The sequence below is a fragment of the Ovis aries genome, chromosome 1 (assembly GCF_016772045.2).
Source record: "Ovis aries strain OAR_USU_Benz2616 breed Rambouillet chromosome 1, ARS-UI_Ramb_v3.0, whole genome shotgun sequence".
In the NCBI taxonomy this organism is placed as follows: Eukaryota; Metazoa; Chordata; class Mammalia; order Artiodactyla; family Bovidae; genus Ovis; species Ovis aries.
This window is the reverse complement of record NC_056054.1, coordinates 121,526,573-121,552,181: the sequence shown is the minus strand read 5'-3', so window position 1 is coordinate 121,552,181 and position 25,609 is coordinate 121,526,573. Positions and strand designations below refer to the sequence as shown.

The 25,609-nt window shown below is 46.2% G+C and overlaps 1 protein-coding gene and 1 pseudogene across 1 annotated transcript in view; one reads left to right on the top strand and one right to left on the bottom strand.

The window, feature by feature from the left end:
* Positions 1-25,609, bottom strand: part of RCAN1 (regulator of calcineurin 1) — a 123,937-nt gene that overhangs the window by 80,564 nt on the left and 17,764 nt on the right. The window lies entirely within an intron of this gene.
* On the top strand, positions 20,751-21,297 carry LOC101118835 (chromobox protein homolog 3-like; annotated as a pseudogene).

Genomic DNA, 25,609 nt, shown 5'->3' with positions numbered 1-25,609 from the left:
GAAGGTGGCAAGCCTGGTCTGCAACCCTCCAGGCGGGTCCAGACATACCAGTGAGCAGACCGCCAGGAGTGGCGAGTAGGGTAAGGAAGCTGAGCCAGCTAAGGGTCAGAGTGCTGAGGACAGCCAACACGGAGCTGGAGATTCAGACGCAGAAGGGTAAGATGTATGCTGTGGAGATTTAAGTATCGGGAAACTGAAGAGGAAAGTCTGGATTTCTGACTTCTCTTGGATGGCAAGGCGACGTGCACTTCGAAAGGGCGCCTTGCACTCGTGTGTGGCGGCAGGAGACTGGAGCTAAGCCGCCATCTATAGACAGGGCGTGTGCTCCTTGCTCCCTAAAACACTTGCTCAAGGTTGGCTTCACCTGTTTATATGCAAGCTTGTCACCTGTAGACATTCGAGTTTGCAATTTCCAATTGACAATTGTAAACACCTATCTCTGGATTTGATTTCATTGTCTTCTTACTGGAATGGGCAATTTTCTTTTTATAATTGGATGGGAGTTGACAGTGTGAGCGGTTTTCTTTTTGTAGTGTTGTCTGCATCATTAGAGAGATGCAACTATCAAATGCTGGAGTAGGAGGAAATCTTAGCAGTTGCTTCATCAGCCATTCATGCCGCATATGGAGCATTTAAGATCCAGAGAAGGGCAGGGGCAAAGGCTAACTGAGAGTTGGGAGTAAGCTCACACAATGGTAAGGATAGAGTTCAGGTCACATGGTTCTTACACCTTGGACTCTTTTGTTATTAACATATACTGACATGTTTGCTCTCAATTAAACAGAAAAATTGCATTTATATCTGGATAGGGATAAGGAGACACCAAAAAAAAAAAAAAAGATGCCTGTGGTGGAAATAGACTATTTTACATTGACCTTGACCCTGTATCTCTCTGTCTACTTACCTCATGATCCTCCCTCCTCAATATATATATAATTTAGGTAAGCTCAATAAGGACATCATACTGGAATCCATGTTAAATGAATACCATCTGGGAAATAAATTTCCCCCAATAGGGAAAGGAGTATGTCAAGGCTGTATATTCTCACCCTGCTTATTTAACTTATATGCCGAGTACATCATGAGAAACACTGGGCTGGATGAAGCACAAGCTGGGATCAAGATTTCTGGGAGAAATATCAATAACCTCAGATATGCAGATGACACCACCCTTATGGCAGAAACTGAAGAAGAACTAAAGAGCCTCTTGATGAAAGTGAAAGAGGAGAGTGAAAAAGTTGGCTTAAAACTCAACATTCAGAAAATGAAGATCATGGCATGTGGTCCCATCACTTCATGGAAAATAGATGGGGAAACAGTGGAAACAGTGACAGACTTTATATTTTGGGGCTCCAAAATCACTGCAGATGGTGATTGCAGCCATGAAATTAAAAGACGCTTGCTCCTTGGAAGAAAAGTTATGACCAACCTAGACAGAATATTAAAAAGCAGAGACATTACTTTACCAACAAAGGTCCATCTAGTCAAGGCTATGGTTTTTCCAGTGGTCATGTATGAATGTGAGAGTTGGTCTATAAACAAAGCTGAGCACTGAAGAACTGATGCTTTTGAACTATGGTGTTGGGGAAGACTCTTGAGAGTCCCTTGGACTGTAAGGATATCCAACCAGTCAATCCTAAAGGAAATCAGTCCTGAATATTCATTGGAAGGACTGATGCTGAAGCTGAAACTCCAATACTTTGGCCACCTGATGTGAAGAACTGACTCATTGGAAAAGACCCTGATGCTAGGAAAGATTGAAGGAGGGAGAAGGGGATGACAGAGGATGAGATGGTTGGATGGCATCACTGACTCAATGGACGTGAGTTCGAGTTAACTTCAGGAGTTGGACACTCAAAGAATTGGGCACAACTGAACGATTGAATGGAACTGCACTGATTTGATCTGGAAATAAGTTAGAATATTAGACTGAGAAACTCCAGGAAGGAAGAGAGATGGAAGAAAGACATCAGAATTCTCTTGCAGAAGGAAATTAAGAAATGTATTACATCATAGGTTAGGAGGTCTCCTGCTGTGAGTAACAATTAGCCAAACTCCCTAGAAATCTGAGAAGACCACACTATGTATTCTTATTACCTCTCCATTGAGCCAAAAAAGCAATTAGATAGCCAGGGCCCTATCTGAAGTCTCCTGGACAATCATCTACACGTGGGCCGTTTCAAGTACGATGCAAGGCACAACGTGATTAATATAATCCATACTGTCTCCTGTTATATACGAAAAGTAAATCCTAAGAGTTCTCATCACAAGGGGAAAAAAAATGTTTTTTTTTTTCTTTTTCTTTTATTTTGTATCTGTATGAGATGATGGATGGTCACTAAACATTCTGGAGATCACGTCATGATGTGTTAAGTCAAATCATGATGCTGTACAGCTGAAACTTAAGACAGTGCTGTGTGCTGATTACATCTCAACAAAATAGAGAGGGAACTCAAACCGGGGCTCTGGAACAACCTAGAGGGGTGGGATGGTGAAGGAGGTGGAAGGGAGATTCAAGAAGGAGGGGGCATAGGTATATACCTGTGGCTGATTGATGTTGATGTGTGGCAGACACCAACACAATATTGTAAAGCAATTATCCTTCAGCTTAAAATAAATGCATTTAATTATTTTTTAAAAATGTGGGAAAGACAACCTAATAATGTGTATTGATGATTTTTAATAATCTCACCATCATAGATAGCTAGGTCTTAATTATATATGTAAGTGGGCTTTGGTAGAATTAAATACCATGAGAAAATAAAAATAAAATGTAGAATAAAAAATAAAAATGTAGATCTATTGAAAAAAATTGGAAGAAAAAAGTTTTTAATAAAATAAAATGGGCCATATAATGGAACCCACCAACAAGTGACACTCATGGTCAAGGACTGTGTAACAGGAGGGTTCTCAGGCAGGCTGCTATCACAGGGCACCAAGTGAACTGGGCGGACCAGCTCTGTTTCCAGGCTAAGCCCTGGCACCTGCTCTGGTGTTACTGGTCCCGTCTGAGCCATAGGGAGGTGGGCTTGCCGGGAGACGGAGAAGGCTTTCTGGACAGCCCCACAAGTAACGCTCCCAGAGGGATGGGGAGGAATCTCCCGAACCCACTGGGTCCTCTGAGAGGCCCATCTAGGCCAGAATGACTCTGCAGGAGCCTGGGCCCATGTCACCAGGCAAGGTCTGGGTGGCTCTGCAGACAGTGCCCTGGCTACCTAGCCATGCTGTTGGGCCTGGGGATGACACAGTGAGATTTCCAGTCCCAATTGACACTTGCCTAGTCGCATGACCCCAGGCAAGTTTGCTTAGCTTTGGGGCCCTGGATTCCTTAACTGAAGGACAGCAAAACAGATGACCAGAAAAATAAACAGGCAAATGCGAAAAAGAAAGATTTGTACTCAGTGATACTCAAAGGTGGGTTCTTTAGTGACTTTCAGGCTGGCTGTTTAGGAACCACTTGGGGAGTTTGTTAGAAATGCAGGGCTGGGACTTCCCTGGGGGTCCAGGCGGGCTTGGGGTGGATCCCTGGTTGAAGAACTAAGATCCTGTATGCCTCAAGGTGCAGCAAAAAAGTAAAAAAAAAAAAGGAAAAGAAAAAAATAGAGAAGCAAAAGAAATTCAGTGCTAAAGACAGAGGGCAGGTTATTGACCCAGGCCCTGAGTAGTTCTGGGGTATCTCTATGTTTGATAAGCCCTCTAGATGATTCTAACAAGCAGCCTGATTTGGAAGCCAGTGGATTAGATGATTACCAAGTCCCTCCCAGCTCTTAAAACATATGACTCAATGCATGTATTTAACAAATGCTCATGACTGATTCAACAACCACGACCCCAAACCTAACAGTGGTCTTGCATTACTCAGATGTCACTTAATGCTTGCCAATGAATAACTCTTTGCTTTACAGAAAACAAAATAAAATGAAATTTAATCAGGGGTCCTAAAATAGACCCGTCTCTCATTTCCCTTGAAGAAATTTTCTAAAACTGAAATAGAATGTCCACAGTGAATGTCCCTGGGCTCGGAGCAGGAAGGTGAGGGTTTGGCAAGTCCAGGGCTGTGAACTCCAATTCCACTTGGGCCTACTGGTTTGCAGTGATGACCCCGAGCAAGCAGGAGCATGTTTTTTTTCCTTTTTTCTTTTCCTTTTAAACTGCCTTTCTACTCTGTAAGATAGAAATAACAGCCACCGATCTGTCTCCCAGGGCTCTTGGGAAGAATCCATATGGAATTTGCTATCAAGCTCACTCTTTACAACTAACACCACGGAACACGGTGTGAAATGTCACATTGCATTATTGTCAGACCCAAAGCGTCGACGGCTCAAAATGAAAGCTCCTGACGGAGAATTCCCAAGGAGCAAGGAGAAGGCCTTAATCATTTCCCAGGTAAGGCAAAGTCCAACTTTAGAACAACCAGAGATAGCTTATCTCTCTTCAAGGGTGCTGGACACAGTGGGGGCCGGTCGGCCCGACCCAGGTCAGCAGTTGCAACTTCCTCTGGCCGAACGTGCTGGCATTCGCCCCGAACAGCAGGCCGGGTCAGCGGGGATGGAAAGAATGACAGCGTGTCCTTCCGTCTTCTTGAGGCTCCGGCTGATATGGAAACCGGCTGGCGCAGGCGGCAGTGGAAAGTATGAATCCATTCTTGCCTGGGGTTGAATGACTGAGGAATAATCAGATCGGGGCTCATGTTCAAATATCACTGCAGCTCACTTGATGGACTCCCATCCAGACACGTCCTCCTGGGCTGCAGGAATTATGGGCTGCGGCTCGAGGCAGCTGGAGGGACAGCGCTTGCAAAGGCAGGCGGTGGGGGGAGGGGGAGAGCTCCCGACAACTGAGGTCGGGGAGGTGAGGGGTTGGGGGTGGGGATGAGGGTGACCGCCTGTGCTCCTCATGGTCCCAAGCACCCAGCTAGGCTCTGGAGTCTTCTCTAAGGCTGCTCACCGTTGTAAGAGCCTCACTGTGATCCTAAGAGATGTAACAGTATTTGCCCCACTCCCTGAATATTTACTGGAGAAGGAAAAGGCGACCCACTCCAGTATTCTGGCCTGGAGAATTCCATAGACTGTATAGTCCATGGGGTTGCAAAGAGTCAGATACCACTGAGCAACTTTCACTGAATATTTATTGGAAGAACTGGTGCTGAAACTGAAGCTCCAACACTTTGGCCACCTGATGGGAAGAGCCGACTCATTGGAAAAGACCCTGATGCTGGGAAGGATTGAAGGTGGGAGGAGAAGCAGATGACAGGATGAGATGGTTGGATGGCGTCACCGACTCGATGGATATGAGTTTGAGCAAACTCTGGGAGATGGTGAAGGCCAGGGAAACCTGGCATGCTGCAAGTCCATGGAGTTGCAAAGAGGTGGACATGACTGAGCAACTAAACAAAAACAAAAAATGAGAGAATCCAACCGCACAGAGACTAAATGTCTTGACTGAGGTTGTACAGAGCAGAGACCCCCACGCCCTGGCCTTTTGGGTCTGAAGCCTGAGACTTGGGGGCTTCCCACCACCCTGCTAGTATCACCTTTACACAGGTCTAAAACATCACTGCGAGCCGTGGAAGAGCAGAGAAAGGCCAGCGACACAGGGGACGTTTGTGAACAGGACAGGGAAGGAAGACGGAGGGGAGTGTTAGGTCAAAACTTCAAATACAGCTTTTAAGCCAGTACTAGGAAAAGGACAGAGAGAAAAAACAAAAACACTGAGCAGTGAGTCTGGAGTTCTCTAGCCTTCTGGAGAGGTCTTGTCCTAGAGCTGTCCCAGAGTTGTCTTGGTCTCTGTGGGAAACAGCAACCAGACACGCGCGCAGGCTGGAGAGTCTGAGGAACCAGTGTGTTTGTGCCTCCCGTGTCATTTTGCTGGGCTGCCCTGGTGGCTCAGATGGTAAAGAATCTCCTGCCTGCAGTGCAGGAGAACGCGAGTTTGATCCCTGGGCCTGGAAGATCCCCTGGAGGAGGAAATGGCAATCCACTCCAGCATCGTTGCCTGGAGAATTCCATGGACAGAGAAGCCTGGCGGGCTACAGTCCATGGGGTCGCAAAGAGTCGGACACGACTGAGCGACTAACCCTTTCACTTTCATCATTTCATCAGAGCGTCTTAGATCTGAAAGGTGCCGGTTCTAACGTCCCGCTCAAACCAGGGTGCTGTTTCTAGGATCCCGACTGCCTCTGCTCAGAGAGCTCGGGACTGGGGTGGAGCAAGGGAGGCAGGGAATAAAGACTTCTTAAAAACAGAACGAAATAAAAATGAATACCTCGGAAAGTCAAAAGATGCATTGGTATCACCCCTTAAAAGATCTTGTCAATCTGAGAAAGGATTATTCATACCCTCTTCTTCCCCGTTACTTGAAAAGTTTCCTCAAACAGAAGAAGAAAAATAAGAGCAAGAAGCAGGAGGAGGAGGAAAGAGGAAATTCCCTCTCCTGCCAGTCCCTGCTTCTCCCCCAATTCTCGCCAGCTGCTAAATTCTGAGCCTAGAAGCCAAGAGCCCCAAAGAAAATGAGTAGTCGTTCCCAGATGGCAATCCCGTTACACGTGACAAAGATCACTGAAAATGAAGTCTGTTGACACATCCATCACATCACAGAGTCACCCCCTCCCCTTTCATGCGTGTGACGAGAACACTTAAGGTCTACTTTCTTAACGCAGTGCAAAAAAACAGGAGTATCAACCACAGTCACCATCCTGGACGTTAGGTCCTCAGAGCTCACTCATCTCATAATGGAAAGTGTGCGCATTTGACCAACATCTCCCCATTTCTTCCACAGCCTCCAACCACCATCCTGCTCTCTGTTTCAGCTGGAGAGTGAAGATTACAATAACAGGGTGTGAGGGTGCTTAGTTGCTCAGTCGTGTCCAAGTCTGCGACCCCATGGATAGTAGCCCACCAACCTCCTCTGTCCATGGAATTTTCCAGGCAAGAATACTGGAGAGGGTGGCCAATTCCTTCTCCAGAGGATCTTCCTGACCCAGGGAGTGAACCCCCATCTCTTGTGTCTCCTGAATTGCCGGCTGATTCTTACCACTTAGCCATTAGGGAAATACACACACAACACACTAACAGTGTTATTTGGCTCAACTGTGACTTACCTCCCAGATTCACATGTTGAAACCCTAACTCCCAGTACCTCTGAATGTAACTATATTTGGAGATAGGGCCTTTAAGAAGGTAATTACGGTAAAATGAGACCTTTGGGGTGGGCCCTAACCCAATCTGACTGGTGTCCTTATCAGAAGAGGAAATCAGGACGTAGACCATGCACAAGGCCAAGGCCACGTGAGGCACAGCCATCTACAAGCCAAGGGGAGCGGCCTCGGGAGAAGCCAAAGCTGCCAGCACCTTGAGCTTGGACTTCTGGCCTCCAGAGCTGTGAGACAGTAAGCGTCTATTGTTTAAGCTGCCTAGTCTGTGGCACTTGGATACGGCAGCCCAGGCAAATACCCAGAGCCTCTATGTTGTTTGAATCTCTGTAGGTTGATAAACTTAATCACACTTTATAGAGAATCAGGGACCGGGTCAGCCACTGTGGAGACCTGAAGGCTGACCATTAAAAAACCAAACTACAGGGACTTCCCGGGGACTTAACTAGGAGTTAAGACTCTGCACTTCTACTGCAGGGGTCACGGGTTCGATCCCTGGTCGGGGAACTAAGATCTTGCCTGCTGCTTGATGCAAACAAACAAACAAAACAAGTACATATACACACACAAAGCTAAATAGATTAAGAAGTCTAACCGAGAGCTACCTGTTTATTCCCAATTACCCCACGACAACTTTCCTTTGAACTTCCTGCTGAGGGGGGCAGTGGCCCCGGCTCTTGTATGGATTCCCAAGGACAGGGCTGCTCAGAAACAGCTTGCAAGAATCCTCTGGAATGCCCAGCCTGCTGCCCACCCCCAGGCAACAGTTTATTGAGTTTCACCTTTGCCAAGTGAAAAAGCTGGCTTAAAACTCAACATTCAAAAAATGAAGATCATGGTATCCAGTCCCATCACTTCATGGCAAATAGATGGGGAAAACATGGAAACAGTTCAGTTCAGTTCAGTTCAGTCGCTCAGTCGTGTCCGACTCTTTGCGACCCCATGAATCACAGCATGCCAGGCCTCCCTGTCCATCACCATCTCCCGGAGTTCACTCAGACTCACTTCCATCGAGTCAGTGATGCCATCCAGCCATCTCATCCTGGGTCGTCCCCTTCTCCTCCTGCCCCCAATCCCTCCCAGCATCAGAGTCTTTTCCAATGAGTCAACTCTTTGCATGAGGTGGCCAAAGTACTGGAGTTTCAGCTTCAGCATCATTCCCTCCAAAGAAATCCCAGGGTTGATTTCCTTCAGAATGGACTGGTTGGATCTCCTTGCAGTCCAAGGGACTCTCAAGAGTCTTCTCCAACACCACAGTTCAAAAGCATCAATTCTTCAGTGCTCAGCCTTCTTCACAGTCCAACTCTCACATCCATACATGATCACAGGAAAAACCATAGCCTTGACTAGATGGACCTTAGTCAGCAAAGTAATGTCTCTGCTTTTGAATATAGTATCTAGATTGGTCAACAAAAGAGTCCGAAATGCAGTACTTGGATGCAGTCTCAAAAACGACAGAATGATCTCTGTTCATCTCCAACGCAAACCATTCAATATCACAGTTATCCAAGTCTATGCCCCAACCAGTAACACTGAAGAAACTGAAGTTGAACGGTTTTATGAAGACCTACAAGATCTTTTAGAAGTAACACCCAAAAAAGATGTCCTTTTCATTATAGGGGACTGGAATGCAAAAGTAGGAAGTCAGGAAACACCTGGAGTAACAGGCAAATTTGGCCTTGGAATGCAGAATGAAGCAGGGCAAAGGCTAGTAGAGTTTTGCCAAGAAAATGTACTGGTCATAGCAAACACCCTCTTCCAACAACACAAGAGAAGACTCTACACATGGACATCACCAGATGGTCAACACTGAAATCAGATTGATTATATTCTTTGCAGCCAAAGATGGAGAAGCTCTATACAGTCAACAAAAACAAGACCAGGAGCTGACTGTGGCTCAGATCATGAACTCCTTATTGCTAAATTCAGACTTAAATTGAAGAAAGTAGGGAAAACCGCTAGACCATTCAGGTATGACCTAAATCAAATCCCTTATGATTATACAGTGGAAGTGAGAAATAGATTTAAGGGTCTAGATCTGATAGATAGAGTGCCTGATGAACTATGGAATGAGGTTCGTGACATTGTACAGGAGATAGGGATCAAGATCATCCCCATGGAAAAGTAATGCAAAAAAGCAAAATGGCTGTCTGGGGAGGCCTTACAAATAGCTGTGAAAAGAAGAGAGGCAAAAAGCAAAGGAGAAAAGGAAAGATATAAGCATCTGAATGCAGAGTTCCAAAGAATAGCAAGAAGAGATAAGAAAGCCTTCTTCAGCGATCAATGCAAAGAAATAGATGAAAACAACAGAATGGGAAAGACTAGAGATCTCTTCAAGAAAATTAGAGATACCAAGGGAACATTTCATGCAAAGATGGGCTCGATAAAGGACAGAAATGGTCTGGACCTAACAGAAGCAGAAGATATTAAGAAGAGGTGGCAAGAATACACAGAAGAAATGTACAAAAGATCTTCATGACCAAGATAATCATGGAAATAGTTACAGACTATATTTTCTTGGGCTCCAAAATCACTGCAGATGGTGACTGCAGCCATGAAAAAAGACACCTGCTCCTTGGAAGAAAAACTATGACAAACCTAGACAGTATGTTAGAAAGCAGGCACATCACTTTGCCGACAAAGGTCCGTCTAGTCAAAGTTATGGTTTTTCCAGTAGTCACATATGGATGTGAGAGTTGGACTGTAAAGAAGGCTGAGTACCAAAGAATTGATGCTATTCAGTTGTGGTGTTGGAAAAGACCCTTGAGAGTCCCTTGGACTGCAAGGAGATTCAACCAGTCCATCCTAAAGGAAATCAGTCCTGAATATTCATTGGAAGGACTGATGCTGAAGCTGAAACTCCAACACTTGGGCCACCTGATGTGAAGAGCCAACTCATTGGAAAAGACCCTGATGCTGGGAAAGATTGAGGGCAGGAGGAGAAGGGGACGACAGAGGATGAGATGGTTGGATGGCATCACTGACTGAGTTTGAGTAAACTCCGGGAGTTGGTGAAGGACAGGGAAGGCTGGTGTGCTGTAGTCCATGGGGTTGAAAAGAGTCAGACGTGACTTAGCAGCTGAGCAACATCACTTTTGCCCAAATTCTAGATGTAGGAAAGTCACAACTTGTTTCAAGAAATCTCAATTTATAACCCTGTTGGGCCCTCAGAGGACATTAATAACCTAAAGAGAAATCAGAAACTCAGTTAGCCTGAAATATCCCAAATGTCTCTCTTGTTCAGGATGAATGCACCAAAAAAAAAAAAAAACAAAAACCCTCACAGCAAAATAATGATGAAAAACAAGCCTTTCAATATCAAAAGTATTTCTCTTCCCTGATGCTTCTACCAAGTCTAAGAAAACAGACATTGTTTTTTTAAAAAAATTGTACTTGGTAAAAATAAAACTTCATAATTATAGTGTGTTCTTCTGAAAAACTCCTGAAATACATCGTTCTTGCAAAAGGTTTTCTTTTACTGACCTTCTCTTCTTTCATCGCTGACTGCAGTGGAAAATTACATTCCCCTACGAAATATAATCCCGTTGATATGAACACCCGTTAAGATGTTCATCAAATTGCTAGGTGAGCTGCTGTAATTAGGGACAGGCAGAGGGAAAATTACAAGGGATGCAGAGGACATCAGCCCAGAGGAGGTAAACACTGAAAAGATCGTAAGTTGTTTTTAGCTTTGGATCATGTGCTTAGAAATTTTTAAAAATGCTCACAGGCCAAGCTTCCTCAAACCACTGCAGAAGCAAGTACCTGCCTGCCTGGGGATGCAGTCTTTTTTGAAAAGAAACCTCTATGATTTCTAAGCCTGACTTTCACCAGAGGCTTCATAAGAGCATCCGGAATGCCAATGACAAGAATTAAACACACACCAAGCACGAGTCCCCAGAACCTCGTGTAGATATGTGACATTAGGTCTTATCTGAGGGTCATGCTTTGATATGCCTTTAGTGACTACCAGTGGTGTGAGAAATGGCACCCCACCCCAGTACTCTTGCCTGGAAAATCCCATGGACGGAGGAGCCTGGTGGGCTGCAGTCCATGGGGTCGCTGAGTCGGACACGACCGAACGACTTCACTTTCACTTTTCACTTTCATGCATTGGAGAAGGAAATGGCAACCCACTCCAGTGTTCTTGCCTGGAGAATCCCAGGGACAGGGGAGCCTGGTGGGCTGCCATCTCTGGGGTCGCACAGAGTCGGACACGACTGAAGCGACTTAGCAGCAGCAGCAGCAGCAGCAGTGGTGTGACCTGAAAGGGCAATGGTTTAGATTCTTATACAGTTGTTTGAAGAAAACTGTGAGGACAGATGGGAAGGGGCAGGGGGACTGTGTGCTGCTTTACCTAGAGATTCAAGGAAGCTCTCTGTGGAGTTGACATCTGGGCATGGCTAACTATAACTATGAATATGCAAATTAGTTTGCTTCTATTCACATACAGACATAAACTACATACAGGAGCAGGGAGACCTCATTTTACTTTACGATGAAGCAACTACACTTTTTTTGTGGGGGGGTGGGCTTCTCTGGTGGCTCAGAGGTTAAAGAATCCGCCTGCAATGCAGGAGGACCTGGGTTCTCTCCCTGGGTCATGAAGATCCCCTGGAGGAGGGCATGGCAATTCACTCCAGTATGTTTGCCTGGAGTATCCCATGGACAGAGGAGCCTGGCGGGCTACAGTCCACGGGGTCACAAAGAACAGGACATGACTGAGCTCCTCAGCACAGCACAGCATTTTTCAGAAATGGCAGGTTTGTGGCAGCCCTGCCTCCAGCAAGCTACTGGAGCCATTTTTCCAACAGCATTTGCCCACTTTGTGTCTCTGTGTCACATTTTGGGAATTCTTGAAATATTGCCAACTCTTCATTATTATTATGTTTGTTATGGTATCTGTGATGGGTGACCTGCACTGTTACAACTGTGATTCACCAAAGGCTCAGATGATGGTTAGCATTTTTTAGCAAAAAATTATTTTTTAATTAGGGTATGACTTTTTTTAGATATAATGGTATTGCACAGTTATTACTATTATTACCACTACAAAGAAATGTGAACATTACTTTTACATGCTCCGGGAAACCAAAACATTCATGTGACTTGCTTTACTGCAATAATTCGCCTTACATCTAAGGGTCTGGAATGGGACCCACACTGTCTGAGGTCTTCCTATAGATACTGACCCCTCCTCTGAGTTCTGCTTCTCTGGAGAGCCCTAACTAATACAGAAGTGCAGCAAACACTTTTCAATACTCTGCTGTTCAGTGGATCAGTTGTGTCCAACTATTTGCGACCCCATGGATTGCAGCAAGCCAGGCTTCCCTGTCCATCACCAACTCCCAGAGCTTGCTTGCTGCTGCTGCTAAGTCGCGTCAGTCATGTCTGACTCTGTGTGACTCCATAGACAGCAGCCCACCAGGCTCCCTGGTCCCTGGGATTCTCCAGACAAGAACACTGGAGTGGGTTGCCATTTCCTTCTCCAATGCATGAAAGTGAAAAGTGAAAGTGAAGTCGTGTCTGACTCTTAGCGACCCTATGGATCGCAGCCCACCAGGCTCCTCCATCCATGGGATTTTCCAGGCAAGAGTACTGGAGTGGGGTGCCATTGCCTTCTCCACCCAGAGCTTGCTTAAACTCATGTAAACTGAGTCAGTGATCCACCCAACCATCTCATCCTCTGTTGTCCCCTTCTCCTCCCACCTTCAATCCTTCCCAGCATCAGGGCCTTTTCTAACGAGTCGGCTCTTCACATCAGGTGGCAAGGTATTGGAGATTCAGCTTCAGCATCAGTCCTTCCAATGAGTATTCAGGATTTCAATACTTAACCATTTTCCTTTGCTTACCACTTTCTGTTCACACCCGTTTCCTGTGTGAAGGTCCCCCGTTCTTTCTGCTGAGGCCTCTGCACCAGCCACCCCCCTGCCTGGAACTATTTGCACCCTCAGACCTCAGTTTAGACGTCATCTCCTCAGAGAACCTTCTGGGCCCCCATTAAATCCTTCCTGTCCCTGCTCCTCATAGGTCCTCATTTGCTTTACTTGTAGCAGAAATCATAATCTATAACCAAGACATTTAAAAATGATCTGAGGACTTTCCTGGTGGTCTAATGGTTAAGCATCTGCCTTGCGATGCAGAGGACGCAGGTTCAACCCCTGGTCAGGGAACTAAGATCCTACATGCAGTGGAGCAACTAACCCCACGCACCACAACTACTGTGCCTGTGTGCTCTGAAGCCCTCCAGCCACACCCAGAGAATCCGCGCACTGCAATGAACGATCCTGCATGATGCAACTAAGAACTGACGCAACCAAATAAATGACTTACAGAATATTTAATAAATAAAAAAATGAGCTGTCTCTGCCATGTAAAGGTCCATCCCCTGATGGCCAAAGCATGGCTCGGTTTTCCCCTGGGTCTGAGGACATGGCTAGAAGAGCTGAGAAAATATTGGCTGGGCAAATGAATAAATGAATGTCTGATGAGCATGCCACACAGGACAGCAACCTCAGGACTCTGATCTAAAAGAGGCTGAGAACTCAAACCCAGGAAAAACGTTCTCAATTCCCTTTCTAAACTGTACCCTTCGACTGAGTCTTTTCTCCACATTATCCTGACACACGGGATAGAGGACCAGAGGCCTCGTCTCCTACACTTGAGAAGCTAGGAATCTCATGGATAAGAAAAAATTGAGTCCTCATGAGGACATAAAGCCTATCTAGCCAATTACAGCTGTGTAATAAAGTGATCAGGACCATTGGATTTGGATGGTCTAGAAATTTCCGGGCATAATAATATTCTCTGTTATGGTCTGGGTGGGAGGTGATGATAAAGATTTGCTTATTTAGTAAAAAACTCATCAAGCTGCACCCTTACAATGAGTGTCCAGGTGACACCTGTGCAGGCTCAGAAGAAACCAGGACACACAGAAGCTATCTCCTTATGAAGAAGTGAAAGTGAAGTCGCTCAGTCGTGTTGACTCTTTGCGACCCCATGGACTGTAGCCCACCAGGCTCCTCTGTCCGTGGGGTTTTACCAGGCAAGAATGCCGTTGAATTCCAATTCAATTAATTAATCTACTTAAAGGGTTCGAGATCCCACAACTTGGATCTTAACGATGGTCAGGTCAGTTCAGTTCAGTTCAGTCGCTCAGTCGTGTCCAACTCTTCACGACCCCATGGACCACAGCACGCCAGGCCTCCCTATCCATCACCAACTCCCAGAGTTACTCAAACTCATGTCCGTTGACTTGGTGATTCCATCCAACCATCTTATCCTCTGTCGTCCCCTTTTCCTCCTGCCCTCAATCTTTCCCAGCATCAGGGTCTTTAATGAAAACCCAAATGGCCCTCAGTGGACACAAGTTGGTAGAAAAAGCCACCATCTCATCTAACCCACCTGCTCCCCTTCACCTCCACTACAACACAGGTGGTTTACACAGCAAGCTGCAGCAGACCAGGAATCTAGCTGTAAAAATGCCACCGAGAGTGGGGAACACTCTCTCTGACCCCCTTGCTCCCTCTGCCAGGCTTTCGGAGCTCATCATCTTGATCTAATCTTCCTTTGTCGACAGATGAAAGAAAAACGATGGGGAGTTGGGAAACCCGAGAGAAACAACCCAGTTCACCCAAATATCTCAACTTTCATCCAGAAGAGAAGTGCTACTTATGGGGGCCAGGGAGTGGGGTGGGCACGGAGGGAGGTGGGAGGAAATGCCAGGCTGGCATCGCACCTGGGTGTCAGGAGGAGCCAGGACCCCACCCCTGCCGGCCCCACCTGCAGGTAGCTCTCTCCTGCTCAGCACGTGCTTCCCTCCCCAAACAGCCCCCGCTTCATTAGTGCAGGGTGATGGCTTAAAGCTCAACATTCAGAAAACTAAGATCATGGCATCCAGTCCCATCACATCATGGCAAATAGATGAGGAAACAGTGACAGACTTTATTTTGGGGGGCTCCCAAATCACTGCAGATGGTGACTGCAGCCATGAAATTAAAAGACGCTTACTCCTTGGCAGGAAAGTTATGATCAGCCTAGACAGCATATTAAAAAGCAGAGACATTGCTTTGCCAACAAAAGGTCCATCTAGTCAAGGCTATGATTTTTCCAGTAGTCATGTATGGATGTGAGAGTTGGACTATAAAGAAAGCTGAGCACTGAAAAATTGATGCTTTTGAACTGTGGTGTTGGAAAAGACTCTTGAGAGTCCCTTGGATGGCAAGGAGATCCAACCAGTCCATCCTAAAGGAGATCAGTTCTAAATATTCATTGGAAGGACTGATGCTGAAGCTGAAACTCCAATACTTTGGCCACCTGATGTGAAGAGCTGACTCATTTGAAAAGACCCTGATGCTGGGAAAGATTAAAGGTGGGAGGAGAAGGGGATGACAGAGGATGAGATGGTTGGATGACATCACCAACTCAAGAGACATGAGTTTGCGCAAGCTCCGGGAGTTGGTGATGGACAGGGAGGACTGGTGTGCTGCAGTCCATGGGGTAGCAACTGAGCGACTGAACTGAACTGATAATACCCAAGCACATGGCCACACCCGGCTGGCACTGTCCCCCGATTGAGGGGCTAAAAAAAGATTTGATAAAACCCAAGGATGAGTCTTTAGGCTGCTGTTCTTCTGAATACAACACCACATCAGAAGGTGATGAACATTTGGGGTGGGGTGGGGGAGGGGCAAATCCTATTTTCCCAGCTCCAGGATTAGTTGGCAGGTCAACACAATGCTGGGGGAGGCGGGGTGGTGCAGATGGTAAAAAATCTGCCTGCAGTGCAAGAGACCCAGGTCGGGAAGATCCCCTGGAGAAGGAAATGGCAACCTATCCCAGTAGTCTTGCCTGGAGAATCCCACGGAATACAGTCTGTGGGGTCGCAAAGAGTCAGACACAACTGAGCGTCTTCACTTTCAACACAGTGGGACAGTTTGTTCCTGCACCCATCCACCAGATCCCCAACCAGCTTTTTCTATTTGAGCTGTCTTTCTGGGGCCATCTGGAGCCTTAAAAAGCGAACAGAACCCAACCCAATCGTCTCTTCCTTTTGTTTCCTGATCCCAAGAAGGAACGTTCTCTGGGCTGAGGCCGTCTCGTCCCTGACCAGTTTTTCTATGTGACTTCTATGCACTTAGTGATCACTAGGCGACGTCAATCTTCAATCACAGGAAAACCTCACTGGCCTGACTTGACTGGGAGCCAGGAGGACCTGGGAAGGGGCTGTGGTGCTGCTCCTTTTAAGGGCATCTGGGAGCATGAAAAGTGGCTTCCCTGGTGGCCCTAGTGGTTAAAGAACCCGGCTGCCAATGCAGGAGATGCAGGTTCGATCCCTGGGCCAGGAAGATCCCCTGGAGAAGGAAACGACAACCCACTCCAGTATTCTTGCCTGGAGAATGCCGTGGACAGAGGAGCCTGGTGGGCTACCATCCATGGGGCTGGAGAGAGTCAGACAGACTGAAGGACTGAGCACACACTCACAGGGGCATGAAGACAGGATCGAGCCCCAGGTTCTAAGCAGAGGGGCCTTCGGCACACAGGGGGTCCACAAGCAGTCACGTGACAGGGCTGGATCGGCTGGGCTTCTCTCCAAAATGAGCTAAATTTTCCTTCACTTAGATTTCAATAAAACGTTAACTCGAGTTTACATGGACCGGGTCTTCATATGAGGACCTCAATCCTGCTCCAGTTGCAGAGAAGATCACTGAGACAGTTTCATACGAGAAACCTGATCCTAGAGGGAGGTGTGAGAGTGAAGTATCAACAATTTTAGATTAAAAACAAATGCTCAGATACTGGCAATTTTGTGTGTTTCGACACAAAGCAAATGAACTCTCCCACCCATCAACTGTGTGCTTGCAGAGTGCTGGACAAGGCACAACCTGTGTTTACCACATGCAAAGCTCACCATCACTGGACAGATCCCTGAATGCATCATCACAGATTATAAAACACTTATTACGAATAATATTTGGCTGATGACATGGGCTGAGGTGCGACCTCAAATCACAAGCTTCCTTTTAGGGAAGTTATGAAGGGATGCTAAGCAGGCTGGTGTTACTGCTGTCTTGTAAGGATGGGAAGGTCCTCGTGCGTGAACCCACTCGGCTTCTCTCTTAGACAAGGGATGGGGGGAGAGGCAGCCTGAACTGGAATAACTGTGTGGGTTTTGTAGGTGTGGACACAGAGCCTCCCAGAGGCTGGGGAACTGGGCCTCAGTGAGATGTACCCAGAGAACAGGTGTGCATGGTTTTCAGAACAGGAGATAGGGTTCAGTGAATACAGAAATGGGGAAACATCTGGGAAACTGAGAAGAAAACTGCTGTGGGTGTTCTCCTTCATGGAAGTTCTGGGCCAGTTTCTGCTTTCCTGGGTCTTCCCATCTAATACATGGGAGCTGCCCAGTTGTCCCCTTGATGGATGCCTGTGGAAGGTTCCTGCATGCCAGACCCAGACAGGAGGAACCAGGTGCAGCCTCGCCCTCCATGCAAGGAAAACACTGCCACTCTACACTTGGTCTTTTGTTTATGTTGTTGCCTTTTTTTTTTTTTTTTGGCTGCACCACGCGGCATACAGAATCTTAGCTCCCTGACCAGCGACTGAACCCGCACTCCCTATAGAAGCATGCAGTCTTAACCACCGCACTACCAGAGAAGTTCCTACCCTTGGTTTCTGATTGAGGCTGGAAGGCTGGGGGATGGACACCATCTACCTTCTCATCCCCTTACTCAGCGCCAAGGACACATGATTGTTTTCAGTCACTGCAGGCCAGAAGAGGGGCAGAGATGTTATGTATCGACTGATGGACTCAGGTGAATTTCGGTCCTGACCCTTGAGTCGGACAGTGGACCTGCCTAAAACAAACAGTCCAGCAGCTGAACAGGCAAATGATAAGAACTGTCCAGAGGAAGTAAGCCAGAGGAAACAAGGCCAGTCAACACGCGTGTGGGAAGACAGAACAATTTTGTAGTCAGAGATGCGGCTAAAGAGAAAAAGAAAGAATATGAGAATGTTCTGTGGGAGAGAGGAACAGAGAGGCACTCCCTTTAGGGGAGCCTGGAGTTCCTTAAAGTCACTCAACTTGATGGGTGATGTGAGGGGGGAGGAGGGCAGGGTCCAGGGGCTGGGACTGGCAAAGCCTCTAGGTGCCAGGGAGGAGCGGGGTTTGCAGTCAGGGCCTTGGGTGTGGCGTCTAAACCCCAGGTAGGCTACTGGCCTGTACACTGACTCTCCAGGCCTCAGCATCTTCACACAGCAAGTGAGTACTTCCCAGAGATGCTGGCTTCAGGCAAAGTGAGGAACCAGAGCAGAGAGGCGGTCGGGGTAAGGGGAGAGTGGTTAAGAACCCAGACTCTGGGTTCAAGTCCTGCCCCCACCCCAACTTAGCTGTGCAGTGATGAGCAGGCTCCTTGGCCTCAGTGACTGCATCCATCAAATGGGAACAAGAACAGCATCTCCGGTCTGGGTCTGTGTGAGGATGAAATCCATCCACGTTGCTAAGCATGTACGACAGTGCCTGGCATGGAATACACACCACATAAGCATTTGCTTCAGCGCCCCCCAGTGCGTCCCTTGCTCTGGGCATTGGCACAGAATAGGTGCTGCGTAGACAGTGGGTCAAGTCACCGGGGCTCCATTTCCCTTCTCTCAATGGTGCTGAGAGGCAGGGGAAAAGATCATCCCAGGGGGAGGAAAAGTTACCCAGTTTTTAAGAGAGTTCTCCAAGATTTTTCCCTGATCATGGGGGGGAAAAAATGGAGCAACATCCACAGAAGGACTAGAATCCTAGATGTGCTGTGTTCCGATCAAGCTGAGTTTGACCTTTTAGCAGATTACTGACTCTGCGATGAGTGTACACAAGCCATGTACTCATTGCAAATTCCAGCTCATGGGGGCCAGGCTCTGCGGGCGGGTGCCGTCATCAGAGCCATGTGGAAGCCTGGGCCAAGAAAGAGAAACATGGTGGGGGGTGTGATCAGGCTTCCGGGAGGCAGGCCCTCCTCCCGCCTGAGGAGCTGACACCCCAACAACTCCAACGGGGGTCAAAGGGGCAGGACAAACCACCCCAAGGGGCCTGGGACCCACGGTCAGATACACCAGCCACCCCTCTGCCAAGCCGGGTTGTATGTGTGATGCAACCGGGAAAGGAGACTCTCTGGGGCCAGGGGGTTCAGCCATCCACGTACATCCAGGCAGTGCTCCCCAAATCTGTCAGCATCTAGAGCTTCCCTGGAAGGGCAGAGGGGGACTGGGCCTGGGGGTGTGTTACCTGCCCTTAGGATGGGGACAGTCATCATGTCTTTCTGTGGAGGGTGTCCTGGCAAGGCAGGCCCTCTAAGTTTGCTCCATCTAGGGACTCACACGCTTCTCACTGGGAGCCCTGGGAGGGGCCCTGAGGGTGATCACCCCCATTTTCCAGGCAGGCAAGTCGAGGCACAGACCGGGTGGAGTATGGCCCAGCCTCGTGGAAGGAGGGGCAGAGCTGGGCTGGACCCCAGGCAGTCCTGCACTCTTAACAGCTAAGCTGACCGTGACCAGAGAAAGGGGAGAATTCCTTCCAGTTACCCCAAGACTATATAGTCCATGGAACTCTCCAGGCCAGAATATTGGAGAAGGTGGCCTTTCCATTCTCCGGGGGATCTTCCCAACCCAGGGATCGAACCCAGGTCTCCCACATTTGCAGGAGGATTCTTTACCAGCTGAGCCACAAGGGAAGCCTTTCTAAGATGATAATATATATACATGTGAAGTGAAAGTCGCTCAGTTGTGTCCGACTCTTTGCGACCCCGTGGACTACACACAGTCCATGAAATTCTCCAGGTCAGAATACTGGAGTGGGTAGCCTTTTTCCCTTCTCCAGGGGATCTTCCTAACCCAGAGAGCGAACCCAGGTCTCCCACATTGCAGGTGATTCTTTACTGTCTGAGCCACCAGGGGGAAGCCCAGTAAAGGGGCAGGGAGGAATAAATTGGAATATTTGGGATCAACACATACACATAAAGGAGGTACCTAATAAGGACCTGCTGTAGGGCACAGGGAACGCTACTCAACACTCTAATGGCCTATATGAGAAAAGAATCTAAGAAAAAAAAAAAGTAGATATATGTGTATGTATGGCCTTCCCTGGGGGCTCAGCGGTAAAGAATCTGCCTGTAGCCCCTCGGGTGTGATTGGAGCTTGAGGCGCCAGGGCCGGAGACACCGCAGACCCAGGACCCGGAGCAGCTCAGAGGCGGTGAATAATAGCTCTTCAAGTCTGCAATAAAAAATGGCCTCCAACAGCAAAAGAGACACAGAGGTGTAGAGCGGACTTTTGGACTCTGAGGGAGAGGGAGAGGGTGGGATGATTTGGGAGAACGGCACTGAAACATGTATACTATCATGTAAGAAACGAATCGCCAGTCTATGTTTGATACAGGATACAGGATGCTTGGGGCTGGGGCATGGGGATGATCCAGAGAGATGATATAGGGTGGGAGGTGGGAGGGGGTTCAGGATTGGGAACTCATGTACACCCGTAGCGGATTCATGTCAATGTATGGCAAAACCAATACAGTATTGTAAAGTAAAATAAAGTAAAAATAAAAATTTTTTTAAAAATGGCCTCCAATAAAACTACATTGCAAAACATGGGAAAGAAGCAAAATGGAAAGAGTAAAAAAGTTGAAGAGGCAGAACCTGAAGAATTTGTAGTAGAAAAAGTACTGGACCGCCATGTAGTGAATGGGAAGGCGGAGTATTTCCTGAAGTGGAAGGGGTTTACAGATGCAGACGGTACTTGGGAACCTGAAGAAAATTTAGATTGTCCAGTTAACTGAAGCATCTAATTCTCAAAAAGCTGGTAAAGAAAAAGATGGAACAAAAAGAAAATCTTTGTCCGACAGTGAATCTGATGATAGCAAACTAAAGAAGAAAAGAGATGCTGCTGATAAACCGAGAGGTTTTGCCAGAGGTCTTGATCCAGAACGAATAATTGGTGCCACAGACAGCAGTGGAGAATTAATGCTCCTCATGAAATGGAAAGATTCCGAGGAGGCGGAGTTGGCACTGGCAAAAGAGGCAAATATGAAGCGTCCTCAAACTGTAATTGCTTTTTATGAAGAGAGACTAACTCGGCATTCTTGTCCAGAAGATGAAGCTCAATAATTATCTGCATTGCCTTTTATATATATTTATATATATATATATATATAAAATGTGGGTCTTGGTTTTTTTATTTATTAGTGTGAAGAAATAACATTCTAATGAAAATCAGGTTTGATATGTTTGTTTTGAAGTAATATTGGGGAAGTTACATTGTTTGTTTTTTTTTTTTTCATCTGTAGCACTGGTTACTTTGAACAAATAAAAGCTTTCTGTAGTTGCCTCCTTCAATAGGAAAAGAATTTGATACCATGGTATATTATTTCCTCAGCATTACAGAACAGTTTTTCTAAATGTTGGAGGAAATCTCCATAGTCATTACCCAATCAGAATTTAGAATTTGCATTTAACTCATATATGCCTGAGGACCATTCTAAGTTTTTTATATGTGTATACATAAGAGACATATGTAAATGGATTGGGAGTTAATTTTTTGTTGTGGTTTTTGTTTTGGTAAATACATGGATAAGTCCATGTTCTGGAATTACATCATTTTGAACAATATAAGAAATAACTTCAACTTAGATTGAAAATTTAAGTCTTAACCTTTCAAGTTAAGTAATTTTGTAATTAATTAGACAAATTAAGGAGTTTAAATTGGGTAATTTTTTAAAGCATCCCTATCAGAATCTGCATCCATATCTGCACATAAACCTTCCCAACAGAATGAAAAAAGTATAAAAATTCTGGTATGTTTTAATATAGCAAAGCAAAATTTAGTTAAATGGACACTTGATGGTTCCTTTTGGTGAACCATTGTTTTACAAGAAATTGAAGTCTCTGTGCTATATTTAGGAAAGGTTGTGATACATGGGATGTCTCAGATTTGTTCTTGGAAACCTAATCAGATAGTTTTAAAATAGTGGCATTTTACGATCTACAAGAATAAATGAGTGAAAAAACTTTCCTAAAAAAAAAAAAGAATCTGCCTGTAATGTAGGAGACATGGGGTTTGATCTCTGGGTCGGGAAGATCCCCTGGAGGAGGAAATGGTAACCCACTCCAAGATTCTTGCCTGGGAAATCCCATGGACAGAGGAACCTGGTAGGCTACAGTCTAAGGGGTTGCAAGAGTCAGACGTGATTTAATGACTAAACTGCCACCTCCGTGTATGTATATAATATATAGAGCTGATTCGCTTTGCTATGCACCTGAAACTAACACGTCACTGTAAATCAACTGTATGTCAACAATTTTTTTTTTTTAAAGAGTTCCTTCCTGGGTGGGTCCCTCCTGCCTCCATTGAATGAGTGGCTAGAGGAGCCAGCTAAGGAGGACCCCAGCAGTGACCCTGAGTGACTGACCAGGAACCCCCAGGGAAAAGAAAGGGCTGGCAGAGGCGGGAAGAATTACAAGTGCCCCAACAGCAAGGCCGTGGGGCCCTTCAAGACTCAGAGGTCCTCCCTCTGCCCTGGAGTCCCCAGTTGAGGGCCTTCTCGAAGGCTCTGCTTTCTTTATCCCCCTCCCTGACTTGCAGGACCTGAGTTCTCTTAGGGTTTAGATTAGCCAAGGGGCAAGAAGCAATGCCCCGCTGTCATGCTGGAAGCACTGATGTTTACAATCTTTTAAGGATGGGACCAGAAGACAACGTGAACTGAAAGGGCACAGAACGGGTGTTCCTGAGGATGCCGGAGCATCTTAGACATCCTCAGGTAGTTTAAGGATGTTCTGATCCCACCGGCAGAGAGGCCAGACACAGCGCCTGGACCCACTGCACCTGCCCTTCTCACGAGAGAGCCTTGGCCCTGCAGGGAAAGACCACAGAGCTGAAAATTCTATATCTGCACCAGCCCAGAAGCCAGACTCCTCCAGACTTAGTGGAGAAGTCAGTGGGTTAAGATGTGTTTATCAAAGGTGTGTAAGTCGGTACACACCTGGACTTCGGCTGTCATAGGAAGAAGGGACGTGGGAAGTGAGGAGTTAAGAGGAGGGTCAAGCACAGTGAGAAAAGCCAGAGACAAGAACGGGGAGCCTGGCTTCTTCTGTTTAATCATGAACTTGCCGTGCGAGGATCTGAGGCCAGCCTCCACCTCTCGGGGCACAGCGGGAGCCGCCAGGTCCTTTCTGTGCTCACGTCCTAGGCTTTCATGCTGCCCAGTGCTGGACCTAATAGCCACATGTGGCTATTTCAGCTAAACTAAGGGACTTCCCAGTGGTCCTGTCATTAAGACTCTGTGCTCCCACTGCAAGGAGCACAGGTTCAATCTCTGGTTGAGGAACTAGGAACCCATGTGCCATGCAGCATAACATAACATAAAAAAATTAAAAAAAATAAACTTATACAAAATTAAGAACTCAGTTCCTTAGCAGCACTAGCTGCATTTTAAGTGCTCAATAGTTGATCATGATTTAAATTAATTTTAAGTAAATTAATTAATTTAAATGAAATAAAATTTAGCTTCACAGGCACAGCCACGTCTCAGATGCTCAGCGGCGATCACGTGGGACAGAGCAGACACAGAAGACTTCCATCAACACAGGGCGCTCCATCAGCAGCATCCAGACTGTGCAGACAGAGACACAAGGTCCAGAAAGTGTTCTTGAAAGATGCGGTGCTTGTGTATACCATGGAATACTACTCAGCCATAAAAAGGAAGGACATTTTTGCCATCTGCAACCACACAGATGAACTTGCAGGGTAAGTCACTTAACACTAAGTGAATTAAGTCAGACAGAAACACTGTGTATCACTTACACGTGGAATCTGAAAGTTAAACTAGTGAATATAACAGAACGGAAACCAATCCCAGATACAGTTGCCAGTGGGGAGAGGGACAGAGGCAGAAGCAATAAAGGTATAGGGGATTAAAAGGCACAAACTATCATGTATAAAAGCTACGAGGATATATTTTATAACATGAGCAATATAGCCAATACTTTATAATAAGTACAATTGGAGTATAATCATCAAAAATTGTGAATCACTACATTGTACACTTATATAATATTGTACATCAACAATACTACAATAAAAATGCTTTTAATGTTCTTGAGGTCACTTCTTTTTCTTTGTTTTTTATAGTCCAGAGAACTTTTATTTTTTCACATCTATTATGTAATGAATTCATAGCGAATGGGTTCCAGCAGCTCAAGCTCCTTTTTTGCAGGTTTCTATAAAGTGTGTTTCTCTGGGTGGAACCAGCTGGAGCTTCAATTAAACCCAAGTATCTTCCCCTTTGGCTTTCTTCTTTTCCCAATCATTTCCCTTCCCATGTTTCAAGAAGCTATCTAGACTCTTAGAAAGCCTAATAGGCTCAGTGTGGACATTAATTGTCCTGGTAGGAATCATACCCTTAAATTGCCTATTTGCCACAATCCCAACAGTACGCCAGGTCACACGGCGGGCTCTTCCAGTCTTGCCGTGGGAACATTTGGGGGCATCCCATTGTCAACAGTGCCCACAAGTATCAAGTTCCCTGATGTCTACAATATTACCTTTTTTGTACATTTGCACATGTGTGGCCAAAGGAATGGATCCGTGTTTTCTAAGAGACCTAGAGAACACAAAGCCGGTGCCTTTCCTCTTTTCCTTTGCGTTGTTGGTCAGTCTGGTGAACTACTGGAAAATGATGACTTTGGCCAAAAGGCTGAAGTCACTTCCTTAGAAGGAGAACTGAGTGCTATGCAAGAGAAAAGCAACGAGACAGCTGGGTGTATCTGTTGCGGGTAACCGGGTCTAGGACAGGCAAGTATTTGTCAGAGATACCAGAGGTGAGTTAAAACACCACACTGCCTGGCCAAGGTTAAGGTCAATGGTGGAACACCAGCACATTGCCCTCAAGGCAGGCCACAACAAAGATGACACCTGCTGCTCCTGTAATCTAGTGTCCAAGTGCCATGTGGATAAGAGAAGAAAACAGAAGTATTATAAAGAGGATGGCAAGACTGTCACTATTTGCAGATGATGTGATTTAACACCTGCAAAATGCAGAAGAAACCATAAGAGGCTTTAGTATGGCAGAGGGTTACAAAATCAATATGCAGGAAACAACAATCCCTTTACATGAAAGGAGAAGGACATATAATGGAAAAGGAGATCTCATATTTTAATATATTTCTTAAGCTTACATGGAAATATTTTCACTGAAAAATCTAAAACATAAAAACAAACTAAAGAAATATATAGGCGATCTATGTGAAGAATATACATATGCATATGGAAGATGCCAAACCTGCACATATGGCATAAAAGATGGCTTAAGTAAGTAGAACAACACTGTGTGTTAGCCACTCTGTCAACCCCATGGACTGTAGCCTGCCAGGCTTCCTGTCCATGGAATTCTCTAGGCAAGAATACTGGAGTGGGGTGCCATTT